This window comes from Cyprinodon variegatus, unplaced genomic scaffold (genome assembly GCF_000732505.1).
Source record: "Cyprinodon variegatus isolate N-32 unplaced genomic scaffold, C_variegatus-1.0 Scaffold231, whole genome shotgun sequence".
In the NCBI taxonomy this organism is placed as follows: domain Eukaryota; kingdom Metazoa; phylum Chordata; class Actinopteri; order Cyprinodontiformes; family Cyprinodontidae; genus Cyprinodon; species Cyprinodon variegatus.
The window spans coordinates 624,922-637,348 of record NW_015150684.1 but is presented as its reverse complement, the minus strand read 5'-3'; the positions used below and the strand labels follow the sequence as shown (position 1 = coordinate 637,348).

Sequence of the window (12,427 nt, the reverse complement as noted above, 5' to 3'; positions counted from 1 at the left end):
AGAGGATTTTGACAAGATAAAAGGATTTGCTGCATTAGAATTTAAATTATGTGTACTTTCCTGGGGACATGACAAAAATCACAGTGACGGGGAGCACTCAGGGAACTTAAAGGTACTTGAAAAGGGAGAACGCCTGCTCTAATGTGTCGTCAAATTCCTCAGCTTACAGCTGGGTGACAGAGAAGTCCTGTCACGTTGGGAAATTAAGTATTCATACCTTGAAAACTTTTCAACATATTTTCTGAGGATTTTACACTTTAGAACAACATGTTTTTTTCTGAGATTCTATCAGATAAAGATCTGTAAAGTGTGGCATGCCTTTTTTTTAAATCTAACTTCTCTCTGATACCCCTAAATAAAATCGAGTGCACAGAGCAACCAATTGCTTTCAATCATTGTTAATCATTGTGTAATTTACTCAGAAAAAACAACTGTCCTGGTTTTTGCAAACACTATGGATGGCAGAAAACAAATGCGTTGTCATTTCTTGCAACTGCCCTATTTCATACGACTTGAAAGAGATATTCAGAGATAGATTAGGGGAAGCTGACATTGCACCTCGTCCTCCTATTTTATGGTCCTTTCCTATTAGAACCTAATTGGTTAGAATCAACATACTAGACATATTTCCATTTCGATTGGGTAGCACTTCAATGTGGGGTCTTTTAGCAAAGAGGCCCAATAGCTTGAAAAGTAATGTGACAGGATTTGTATGCAACCCAATACTCAATAATGAAGGTAATGAAAAACCTGCGGTTTGGTCAATACCTATTTGTTCAACTTAAAAGTAAAAGAATAGAGCCAGAAAGGCTTAGATAAGATAAGATCAGCACTCTCGTTAAGTACGGGAACATTTGGGACAACATAGAGAGCTATCAAACTGAAGGATACAAGCTAGAAGTCGTGTGGCGGTGAAACACTAGGGGTGTCTAAATAAAGGTTTTACATTTCCAATATGATACCAATATTGCAGCTTTGAGTATTGACCAATAATATTGACATGATATCAGCATGAATCATATACTTATATTACTTGTTTTTTGTAGTATCAAGTGATACTGATCAAGTGAGTACTAAAACAGTCAAAACTAGTCAACAATAGATATAAGAACAACTTAACAATGCATTATTAACCAATGGGATACATAAACTTTAAAAGGAAGTGTACAAAAGGGGTTTTGTACTTCCGTTATGTTAATATTAGAGATTATAGTTGAAGGTAAATATGTTTTAATACTTTTTTTTGCTGGTGAGAGACCATATTCCGATATCAATATTAGATCGGGACATCCCTAAAGATGACAATATCTAATGCTAACTTCCTATAGTGGTCATATACACAGTAAACACAACGTAAAGTGGTTTATTGATTGAACATATAGAATATTGATTGAATATATGCTGTGTGTGTTTCACCTTTATCTATCATGGAATCAAGTTCAGGAAAGATTGAGTCAAAACCACCCAAACTCCCATTGCTCTGCTGTTGGTTGCCATGCAGGCTGTCCCCTCCAAGCACTTGCAACTTTTCTTGCCAAATCTGTCTGGCCAAGCGTGTCAGATAATGGATGGATGGATGGATGGATCTGTCTGACCATTGGGGTTCTTGATGGTCTGGTAAATGCTTTTCATTTTCTAGTGCATCTCATAGCTTTGCTTTGGTTTTCGCTGAAGGACATCAGCAGCCATCAGCTTGGACATCTCTTTGGTAACTTTCTCATTTGGGGTTGTTTCATCTACTTTCCTTTGTATCTTCTCCTCAGCCAACAAAAACAAAAACGCCTGCATCTTGTTGCTAATAGTGCGCTTTCAATGCTTCTCTAGTCCTTTTAACTCAGAATACGCTGAGTTGATGTTGTTGGTTTTTACAAATGGCGGTTCTCATTCTTGTAAAGCAGTCTCTAAAGTAAAGCAAGTGATCCGTTCTGAATTTGGACAGTCTAGCGGCCCGCTTGGACCTCTGAGAAAATAGCTGCCAAAAACCCTAAAAACTAAGGCATGCAGAGTAGACACTGGTGGAAAAGGGCCATCATAAAAGCCACGGTCCTTCAGTTTTCTACTAGGAAAGTTAACACACAGCCTATCTGACTGAAATGTTTGCTATAATGAGAAATGATGAGGAACAGGCAGCTTCTTGGTATAGCATAGCATACGGAGTTTTCTGCACAGCATGTCTGAGATTACATATGAGCTAGAAAAAGAAAAAATCCTTTCTGAATGATACACGCTAATGCAGCTCATGCTGACATTTTCAATAACACAGACTCGGTGTGAACACCGGCCAGCCACCAGGGTGCAGGAATTGTGTTTCATTCTATATGCTCTTAAATATAATTTTTTTGAAGTACCAAAAAGGTGATGCTATGGCTTGTTTACGAATATAATCTGCCCTGTATAACTTACTTGTTTGTTCCTGTGTTTTTTTATTTCCAAACACCTAGATGTTAAAGATAATACTTACTTTTAAAATAAATTTACAACATACAGATATGTGTCACAAAAGTCATGAAACAAGACAAGGCCATAACTAGCTCCTTATTTAACAGTTTAAAGGGATTTTCACTGCAATTAAGAAATGTGAACTATTCATAGCAGTTCGGTTCCAAAACCTATAACTTGTTGTATCAAAACTTTTCCTCTCCACTGTTGCTACATGCATGATTGGTATGAGGGGTTGCTGCAAAAAACAACACAATACAAGCAACTGTCCTCTATCACCATAGGCCCAACTGGAAGTAATGAATTCTGCAGTCAATAACTCAGTGTCATTCTCCAAGTTCTTTAAATAAAACACTTTTAACCAGTCTTTCTGTATGACTTGATTGACTGTAAAATGACTTGAGATTAAATGTGTGGTAAATTGGTTTTATATAAATGAACTAATTGGACTGAATTGAATATCATGCACTAAATGTTTCTACTTTGGAGAAAAGTTTATAAACTCCCAAATATTTCTTTTTCTATTTATTAACAACAATAATATAAAGAAAGCAGAGATACAAATATTTGGTTTTTCTGGTTGATATCAGATTCCAATCAACTTGACTACTGACGAGAATTATAACTTGTTTCAATTTTTATAATAAAGGACAAGAAAACATAAAAGGGAGAAAATCTTGACAAAAGAGCCTTTTTGAATCCAAAGAAAAAAAAGATAAGTTAATCCCTTGTACACATCAACTTTATTTGTCATCTGCTGAGCCCCTGGCAACGCAGAGTGGGACAGAAAGAGACTGGTGAGAAAGGCCGCTTCTGTCCTAGGCTGCGCTCTGGACTCAGTGGAGGAAGTGGCTGGAAAAAGGGTGCTTTCCAAGCTCACATCCATCATGGACAACACCTTTCATCCCCTGCACAAGACCGTAGAGTAGCTGAGCAGCTCCTTTAGGTAAAGAATTTTACACCCTCTTTGTAAAAAGGTGCGCTACCGCAGGTCATTCATCCCTGTTGCCATCAGACTCTACAATGCGACTATATAATGGCAATAACTTGTGCAATATCTAATGAGCAATTACTATTTAATACCCTGTGCAATAACATGTTTTTACATTTGATACCCAGTGCAATAGCTATATATATAAATACCCATCTATATAAATTTCTATGTAAATATCCTGTATAATAATCCTGCTAAGTAAGATAATCAATAGGTTTATGGTTTGAAACTATTGTATTGTACTTAGTTTTATTTATATTCAATAAAAATAAATTAAGCATTTTGTTATTAGACTTAACATGAGCAAAACATTTCACATTTAGGAATTTTTGCAAAATCCCATCTATGGATGAATGTCCAGTGCACCACAAAAGATTTTGAAATTTCAGTACTTTTTGGGGGGAAATTAACCAGACCCAGTTAAATGATGACAGATGTATCTAAAATACAGTTTAAAATATAGATATTAGTATTGGATTATTAAATAAGTATGTAATCACATTCTACTGAAAGTATACCACAGCTACTAAAAAGCAAAATATGGGTCATTTAATATTTTCTGATAACCAATCAGAGACCTGAATTTGTTAATTTTGCTCTGATGGCTGACAGGGGAAAAAAATAATAATATCTGATTTATTTTCTATTCATTAAATGTGGGAAAACCTAGAAAGCTGTGATGATTTGTGTTTTTTTCCTAGTTTAATAAAATGTAAAGGTTAGACATATATGATATAATGCATAAAAAGAGACACTATTGTCATCCTGCACTTTCATATGTTTTCATATGCCTGAGTATAAAAGTTGAAAATGAGATGTCAGGGTTCAAAGAAGACCGGAAGTTAGTTATGGCCATTAGCTTGATCAGTGAATTTGTCATTTTTAGAAATTCTATATTTTGTCTTTGAGAAAATATAAAGCAAATTTAAAAAATCTAAACGTTTTTTCCACTAATTAATTTTTCCTGAACTTATGCAGAACTGAAAAAGAATGAGCAAATTCCTGACCTTATTCAACTTTTTAAGGTTGCTGAAGATTCCCGGATTATTGCAAGCTGTATTTAACATTAAAACTCCACCATATTTCAAAGTAAAGTAGAAAAACCAAACTCTAAATTCAAAGCCATACAGAAAACAGGTCACCCCTAAAATGCAAAGGAAAAACCAGACAGAAGGCGTGGAATAAAAACCTTGTGACATTACAGGGAGTTCATCGTTGTCTAAGAAATTACAATGCTACAATCTACCCAAAAATAACTCCTCTTTCAACTTCCAGAAAGTCATTACTTGACTCACTTCTTTCTCCTCTGCGTTTGCTGACATTGACAATAATTACAATGACCTTTCGGATAATAAAAGACAAATCACTATTAAAAAAAAAAGCTGCGACAGTTCCTTCTCGCGTTTCATGAGATTCCGCGTAACGTTTTAATGAGGCATTTAGGAGGTCTATGAGTGATGTACTGAGAAGAGCCTACAATGGCAATCAGCAGAGAGTGTGGCAGCTGTTCAGCAATTAAAAAACCAAATTGCCCTCAATCAACACCATTTACAAGCACAAGTAAATCTCAGAGCAAATAATGATGAGAGAAATCTGTTCAGACAGCTCTCATCTTGATAGGAATCAGAGATGCATCCAAATCAGAAGCAAAAAAACAAAACATTGTCCACACACAGTCACACATACAGTAGCATTTATACTGACGGTTTTTAGGGAGCTGGACAGTCCTGACTGGCTATCTGAACAGCAGCAAAAGAGAACAAGTTGACACCTAAAAGCCCTTTTTATTTCAGAGATTTAGGCTCATGATAGAAGGACTCTTTCTCTATGGGAAGACACACAGCATACTAGGCAGAATGTGCACATTGATATATATTCAAATCCTTATAATTTGCTAAACTGATACAGTAAATGATTTAATATAAATTAACATGTAAGATAAAAATTTGATTACCGGTACATTTTTGATTACATTATGGGCCATTGGCTGGCCCAAAAATGGGCATTGGTCAGCCCTGATTAATCTTCAATACAAGTAGATGGGGTGAATATTGAGAGAATTTAAGAAATTAGATTTAATGGGGTAATAATAGACAATAAAATAAACTGGATGTCTCATATGAACCATTAGAGCTGTGTGAGAAAAACCTGTTTTCTAATTCTGAATCTATTCTCATATTAATTCTTAGAGATCGATTGATAAATCAATGAACAATTCAAAAAATAGGATTTTCCACTTTCCTATGAGCGGTCAGACCAGCATACCCCGTCAGAACAGCATACCCAAAGTCAATACGCATGCGCAAGATGTCAGATTTGCATACTGACACTATAAGTGGAAGCAAGTCTACTAGGCTACTTTATTTATGCGTGATATGATAAACAAAAAGTTATAATTGAAGGTAAACACACAAACTTACCAGAAAAGCATACCGAATATCAAGTAGGCTAAGTTATTTATGTGTGATGTAATAAACAAAGTTTCAGTCTGAGGTAAACAGAATTTAAAGCTTAACTGCTTTAAACACAGACAGCCTCGCTTTCTGTGTCGCTACTTCACACCCTGACATGGCAGCTAACCTGTCAGATTGTCATATTGATCTGCACATGTAACAGAAGTTGTTTAAATGTCACTCTGTGCATGCATGCGCATGCTTAGTACTATGGGAATGCAGGTTTGACGGGGTATGCTGATCTGACAGAATACTGCCTTTAACCATCACTACTTTATTAATTTGCTACTGAATGTTAATAGAGTACCAGTTTAAGTATGTTGCATAACTACAGTATATAATCATGTAGGTGAGTTAACAGCTAAAACCCGGATCGGATCCAAAAGAAATGAATAATGAATCTTGAGAGTCAGAATGGAATCGATTCTTGAAATAAGAACCGATACCCAGCCCTAATGCACAGAGCAAATTGTAAGGGAGTATTTCTGTATTTTGCAAAGCAAAACATATTCTGGACCATAAACCTCTCCATACTCTCTACTGCTCACAGATTCTGCGATATTACTTTGGAAATGTTTACAACCTATATAACCACTATTCATACTTAAGAAAAGAGCCAGAGGAAAGATTCTTAATTTTGGTTACAGAGATTGCATATATTCATTATTCCGAAATTGAAAAAAGAATTCAAATTTACATGCGGTTTCAATTTTCATTTAGCTCAATTTGTGTATAAACAGATACACAATTGACTTCCATTAAATATTTAGACTTTTTTTTTTAGTTTGGAGGTATAATTTCAAAGGGGATGTTTATCTTTAAACATCAGTACATCGAAAGGTTTGTGTGTCTCTGTCTTTGCAGAGAAGTTGTGTACAGAGTTTAAGCAATGTCCAAGCATAGCACAGTTTAAAAATCAATACAAACAAATGATTCTCACAATGTACCGGAATAAAGAAGGGCTGTGATAATTGTGTGTTTTTCTAAATGATTTAAGTTTTTTTTTTTTATTTAATCTACTTATTTATAGTAATTTCTCTTATCTGATTGTGGTAACAAATGTTTGGAAATATACTGGAGAAGGGGTAGGTTTAAAGCAAGCTATGTGTTGACATTATCCTATTAAATGATTTTAATTTTCACACTAAAATATTTAAAATCCCAACAAAACACTGTTTGACTTTGTTAAATAGAAGAAGATAAGAAACCTACATTTATACTCCCACAGTGTAAATTCTGTCCTGTGTCCCATTCCTCAGGCTGCAGTGTGCTGCCACCATGAGACACACAAAGAGAGCATTTAACGGGTTAAGGGTCTTCAGGAGCACAAGGAAGAGTCTGAGGTTCAAACCTTGTAACCTCTTCAGGGCACCAACGCTCTGATCTATAACCATTAGACTACCACTTCACGTGCTATTCAGCAGACATGGCCCATTAATGGGTAACAAAAGTTATTAAAAGTTCAAAAATCTTAACTGATACTGATGCAAACAGCCAACTTGTTGCTGTGCACTACTTGTCAACTTGTTCAAAATCAATCCTCTTTACTTAAAGGAAAAACTAAATAGTTTTAAGCCCAGACAAAGACAATGTAGGAACTAAAGAAGCCCAATCTCCATTAACTCTCTCGTTAAGGAAACAGTTTTTAAATCTTAAGTTAATAAAGTATAAGGAGCTGATCACAGCTTTTACCTGAATAGATAACCCGATTATTTAAGCAGCAAATATCAGCAAGTTTGGTATGAGATACTCTGTAAAGAGCAAAGCAACAAAAAGGATGATAACTCTGAGCACTGACCTGATAGAAACCTTTAACTTTTCAATATTCTTTACCGTCGTTGAATATAGAACATTTTCAATTATTAAAAACATGTTCAACAAGGTCACTAAAAAAAATATGCATCTAGATCATCAATGTCAAAGAATGTTTAAATATGTTTAATCTTTAAAAAAATAATTATTTTTAAGATTCAAGTTGTGAAAAAGGGGAATAATTAAGTCATATTGTTCTTGATATTTTGACAAATTGCAAAACTTCTACCTGCAACATATACATTATTTCAGTGTTATAAACTAAAAACAGTGAGTTGTTTTAGTCCTAAAAACACCAGACTGCTGCAGATATTTCTGCAATAAGTTGTTCAAAATCCTTGTGATCAATGAGTCTAGATCCCATCTATTGAACTTGTTTTTTATCTTACATGATCACAGATCTTTCAGAAATGGATTCAATGCAAATTTTACTCAATTTGTATTGTTGCAACACTAAATTAAAGAAACATTTAATGAAGCAAGCACTAAAATGGATGGGGACGCCCCTGTATATAAAACAAATGTGCAGGCACAAATGAGACATTTTTATTTAACCATTTGCAGACTGAAAAGATTGCAAACTGGTTTTAAAAATCTGCTCTACATCTGGACTGACTTTAGCTGCTTGGGACAAATCACTGTGCAGCTCCGCTCAGTCTCCTCTGAGGTTGTCTCACTTTTTGATCTCCCTCCGAAAGCCTCTCCAGCTGTAAATATCATCTGCATATTTCTGCTCCAAATACATTCCAACGCTTGAAGAACTGCACGTCACTGAGCACAACTTTGTGTTTTAACCGCATCACCTCTGACAGCTTAACAGAGTCTATGTCATCCAGACGAGATTCTGGTAAACTTGCAGAAGTTGGACTTAACCACATTGTTTTTAAATAAACATCTCCAGTACCTGCAGGCATGCATACTGTCACAGACAGGCAACTTGTCACGGCCTGCCTTTAAAAGTAAAACCATTACTACTTTAAAATATTTTATTACTAATACTTATTACTAATCATATGCATTTCTGAGTACTTACCATGATGCATAAAACTGAACCGGCTCAGATCTCTTTATATATATATATATATATATTCATATATATAAATATATATTTATATAAATATATATATATGTGTCTGTGTGTGTATATATATTCCAGACGCACAGATTGTGCACTTGAAAATTCCCCTTGTTGAAGACAAAAGCTCCAGTGGTGTCTCTGCGCTGTCAGTGGCTCGGCGCTCCGGCTGGCGGAGTCAGACTGAACTGACCGGGCAGTCTGCGGTCAATCGACGCTCCTGATGGAAACACTGCGACCCGCTGTTTGGCGTCTGAACCCAGCAGCAACAGCAGCAGCAGCAGCGGCGGCAGCAGCGACCGCGGCAGGAGATCCCGGGGCTCTCTGAGCGCTCCGCTGATAAGCCACCGGAACTACTTCCAACGCCAGCCGGAGCACATTGAAGATGAATTCATGCACCACAGCAGAGGGAAAAGAGAAATTCACATTCATTTAACTAGTTCCCTGCTCAGATATTAATGAGGTTTTGCAGGAAATAAATGCAAAATCTCCAACCACGATTGTTTGCTCTGTGACATATATTTATATATATATATAAAATGCTTTATTATAATAATCATGTTTATTTTTTATCATAAGAAACGCTTTGTGCGACTTTGCATCTTTAAAGAAAACAACTAAAAGCGCTCAGTTATCAGAGATGTGCTTTAAACAAAGAAATATGTGATTAATCATACTAGTGACGTAGTCTTTGGATGGCACAGGCAAGTTTGCCCCATATAAGCTATAGTTACATTCATATATGCTGGCTTTTAGGTACATTAACGTTATTTTCTAGCTTGATTTTTACTTTAAATTTGATCATTAAATGCAGAGAGGAGGCTGAGGTGAAGTAACAGCGCCACCAAGTGGAGAGTACAGCATTAGTAGGTGACTTTTTAATGCTGCACCTTTTTTGGACTGCAATTGAGGCCAATTAAAATGTTATTGCTCAGATTTGAACACATTATATTAGATAACTAACATTTCATTGTTCACAAAAGAGAAAACGTTCTCCCGACCAGACATAGTATAAAATATATTAATGCACCTATAATGTGATTTTTGTTTGATGGTCTTGTTGGTGTTTCCATTGTTCTGATGACAGTTTAATAAATACACCAGTTAATTATAAAATGTTTAACAGCTTAGATACAGAAGAATACCATAGATATATCTCATCATTTTAAGGGCAGTGGTGATCTGTTAAAATATTCCGTTGTCTTTCTAGCTTTTTTGGCGAAAAGTTGAGACCCAGCTTTTTTTGCTTTTTGCCCACTATTTTAACTTTCATTGAATTAATTCACAGAAACTTGTTTTTGGTGTACAGCTCAGGCCACATTATACAGAGAGATAAAAAGTTAAAACATCCTCAGCAACCACAGCACCTTTCACTGTCGAAATTGCATAACAAGCCCAACACATCTCTATGTGTTAAGAGAATTTAGTGAAATGTTTGACCTGACTTTTTACTGAGTCTATTGAAATACTTAAAATGTCATTAAGATTATTTAAGCTTATTGTCAAGGAGAAAAATCTGATTGACTCAGTTATTATCATAAAGATAAGCTGTATCCAGTGTCATACTTTTGTTCACCCTATGTGAATAAATCTAGGTAACAGGAATTGTAAACATGTTCTGATAAAGTTTCCACATATATTTAATTTAGCTAAAACAACTGCAGCACTCAGGTGTGATTGCAGTCAGTTCATCTGAATAAACATTAAATCTAAGTTTTTTAAATCTTGTAGACTTAGTGGGTCATTCTTTGAATTCCAAGCTTTCTTTGCTTTCATTTTTTTCCTATCATATTAGTTAGCTGACACTAAAATGTATCTTTTTTAAACTTCCTTCAAACATATTTTTATCATGGCACACAAAGAATTTGATTTTGATCTAATCTGACCAGATTACATTCGGCTGGTATTTTTAGGCATGTCTAAATGTCTAAATATAGTTCAGCAAATGTTAAAACATTAAAATTGCTCTTTGTTCTGCAGTTTTTAATAAAAAAAGAATAAATTCCAGGTCTTTCTAAAGTTTCTACATGGATGGTCTCGACAACTTCACTGATAATGTACCTTTAAAACAATTTATAGCTTTATTCATCTTACAAAAACTTCAGCTCTGTCCAAAAAAAGTAACCCCGTAGCATTATTCAGCCACCAACATGTTTCAACATCTGTAGGATGTTTGTCTGATGTGTGCAGGGGTATTTTGTATACACAAAAAGTTTCATGCTTGGTTTTATTGTCACACATTCTCAAAGAAGGTTCTGAAAAAACTGTATGTAGGACTGGATGCTTTTCTAAGAAAATAAATTCTTGCAACCAAATTCCAGACATATACAGCAAACTGTTACTGTATGCCGAACACAAGCAGTATTTATTGAATATTAACCTCTGCTTGTACTTTTTTTTTTTTTTTTTTACCTCTGGACAGCTTATTTTACAAACAAAAAACACAAAAGACAAAAAACTAAAAAGTTCCTTGGTTCAAATCCCAAGTGATTGTTTCTGTATGGAGGTTCCTTGGATTATCTGTGGGTACTCTGGCTTCCTCCCAGAGTGAGATGGGATGTCAATCTTTTAGTTGTCTTTAATTGTACTTACAGTGTTGTTTTCTACCTCTGTGATATGTTCTTTTTTGTGTTTAGTTGCCTGCCCTTGACTAAGAACACTTTAATCCATAGTAAGGTCTCTACAAACAAAGATTTTAGCTAAAGATGGAAATGTCAGAAACTAATCCAACTGAAACAGCTAAACTTTAATTTTCTTTAAGTGGTGGTAGGCATGAACAGAGGTGGGTAGAATACCCAATAATTTTACTCAAGTAAAAGTAGCACTACTTTAACATTATTTACTCAAGTAACAGTAAAAAGAAAAGTACTAGTAGAAAGGCTACTTGAGTATACTGTTGGATAATAACATCAGATTTAATGTTCGTAAATGATGCAGGCAAAAAAAAAAAACGTTAGGCAAGTTCTGGTATTTTAAAATCTTGAATGCCAAAAGAATACAAATAAATGTCATTAATTTAAAAACATAAATTACTGCAGAAGAAATACTTTTACAATATTTTTCAACATAAAACTTAATAAACCAATCCTTAGACACAGAACTGTGTACATATTAAGATAAGGCAACTAGCTTCCACTGTAAATATCTACTGTTTACTGTATGTCCGTAAAAGTTTAAATAACAATCCACTGGTCTTGGTTTCCAAGGTTTGAAGACGTTTCGCTTCCCCTCCAGGAAGCTTTCTCAATTCAAAAGTCTGGATGAGTGAGTTTGAGTCTTTATATAGACAAGGCCTTGTCTATATAAAGACTCAAACTCACTGTGGATCCAGTGGATTGTTTTTTTAAACTTTTACGGAAAGACTATGACCTCTGACTGAGAATCTTCATCAGTATGTTTACTGTATGTTTAGCTGATTTTGGAATAGTTCGAATTACTCAGAGTAGTCAGAAATTTCACTCAAGTAGGTGTTTACAAGAACATTACTCAAGTAAAAGTAAGAAGCTGAGTAAATGTAACTAATTAGGCTGCTACCCACCTCTGGGTGTGAATACAGAAAAACGAATGCCAAGCAGCGGACAATTTATAAAAGATTATGGCAGTTCTTTTGTTTCTTGCATTTGTTTTCCAGAAAGATGTTTTTCAGTTAAAAAC

The 12,427-nt window shown here is 35.0% G+C and overlaps 1 protein-coding gene across 2 annotated transcripts in view; it reads right to left on the bottom strand.

The window, feature by feature from the left end:
• foxj3 (forkhead box J3) overlaps window positions 1–9,134 on the bottom strand; it is a 94,313-nt gene extending 85,179 nt beyond the window's left edge. For both annotated transcript variants that reach the window (XM_015381341.1, XM_015381343.1), the window contains exon 1: window positions 8,732–9,134. The gene's annotated coding sequence lies outside the window, so the exon portion shown is untranslated. The remainder of the gene's footprint in view (window positions 1–8,731) is intronic.
• Window positions 9,135–12,427: the final 3,293 nt, after the last annotated feature.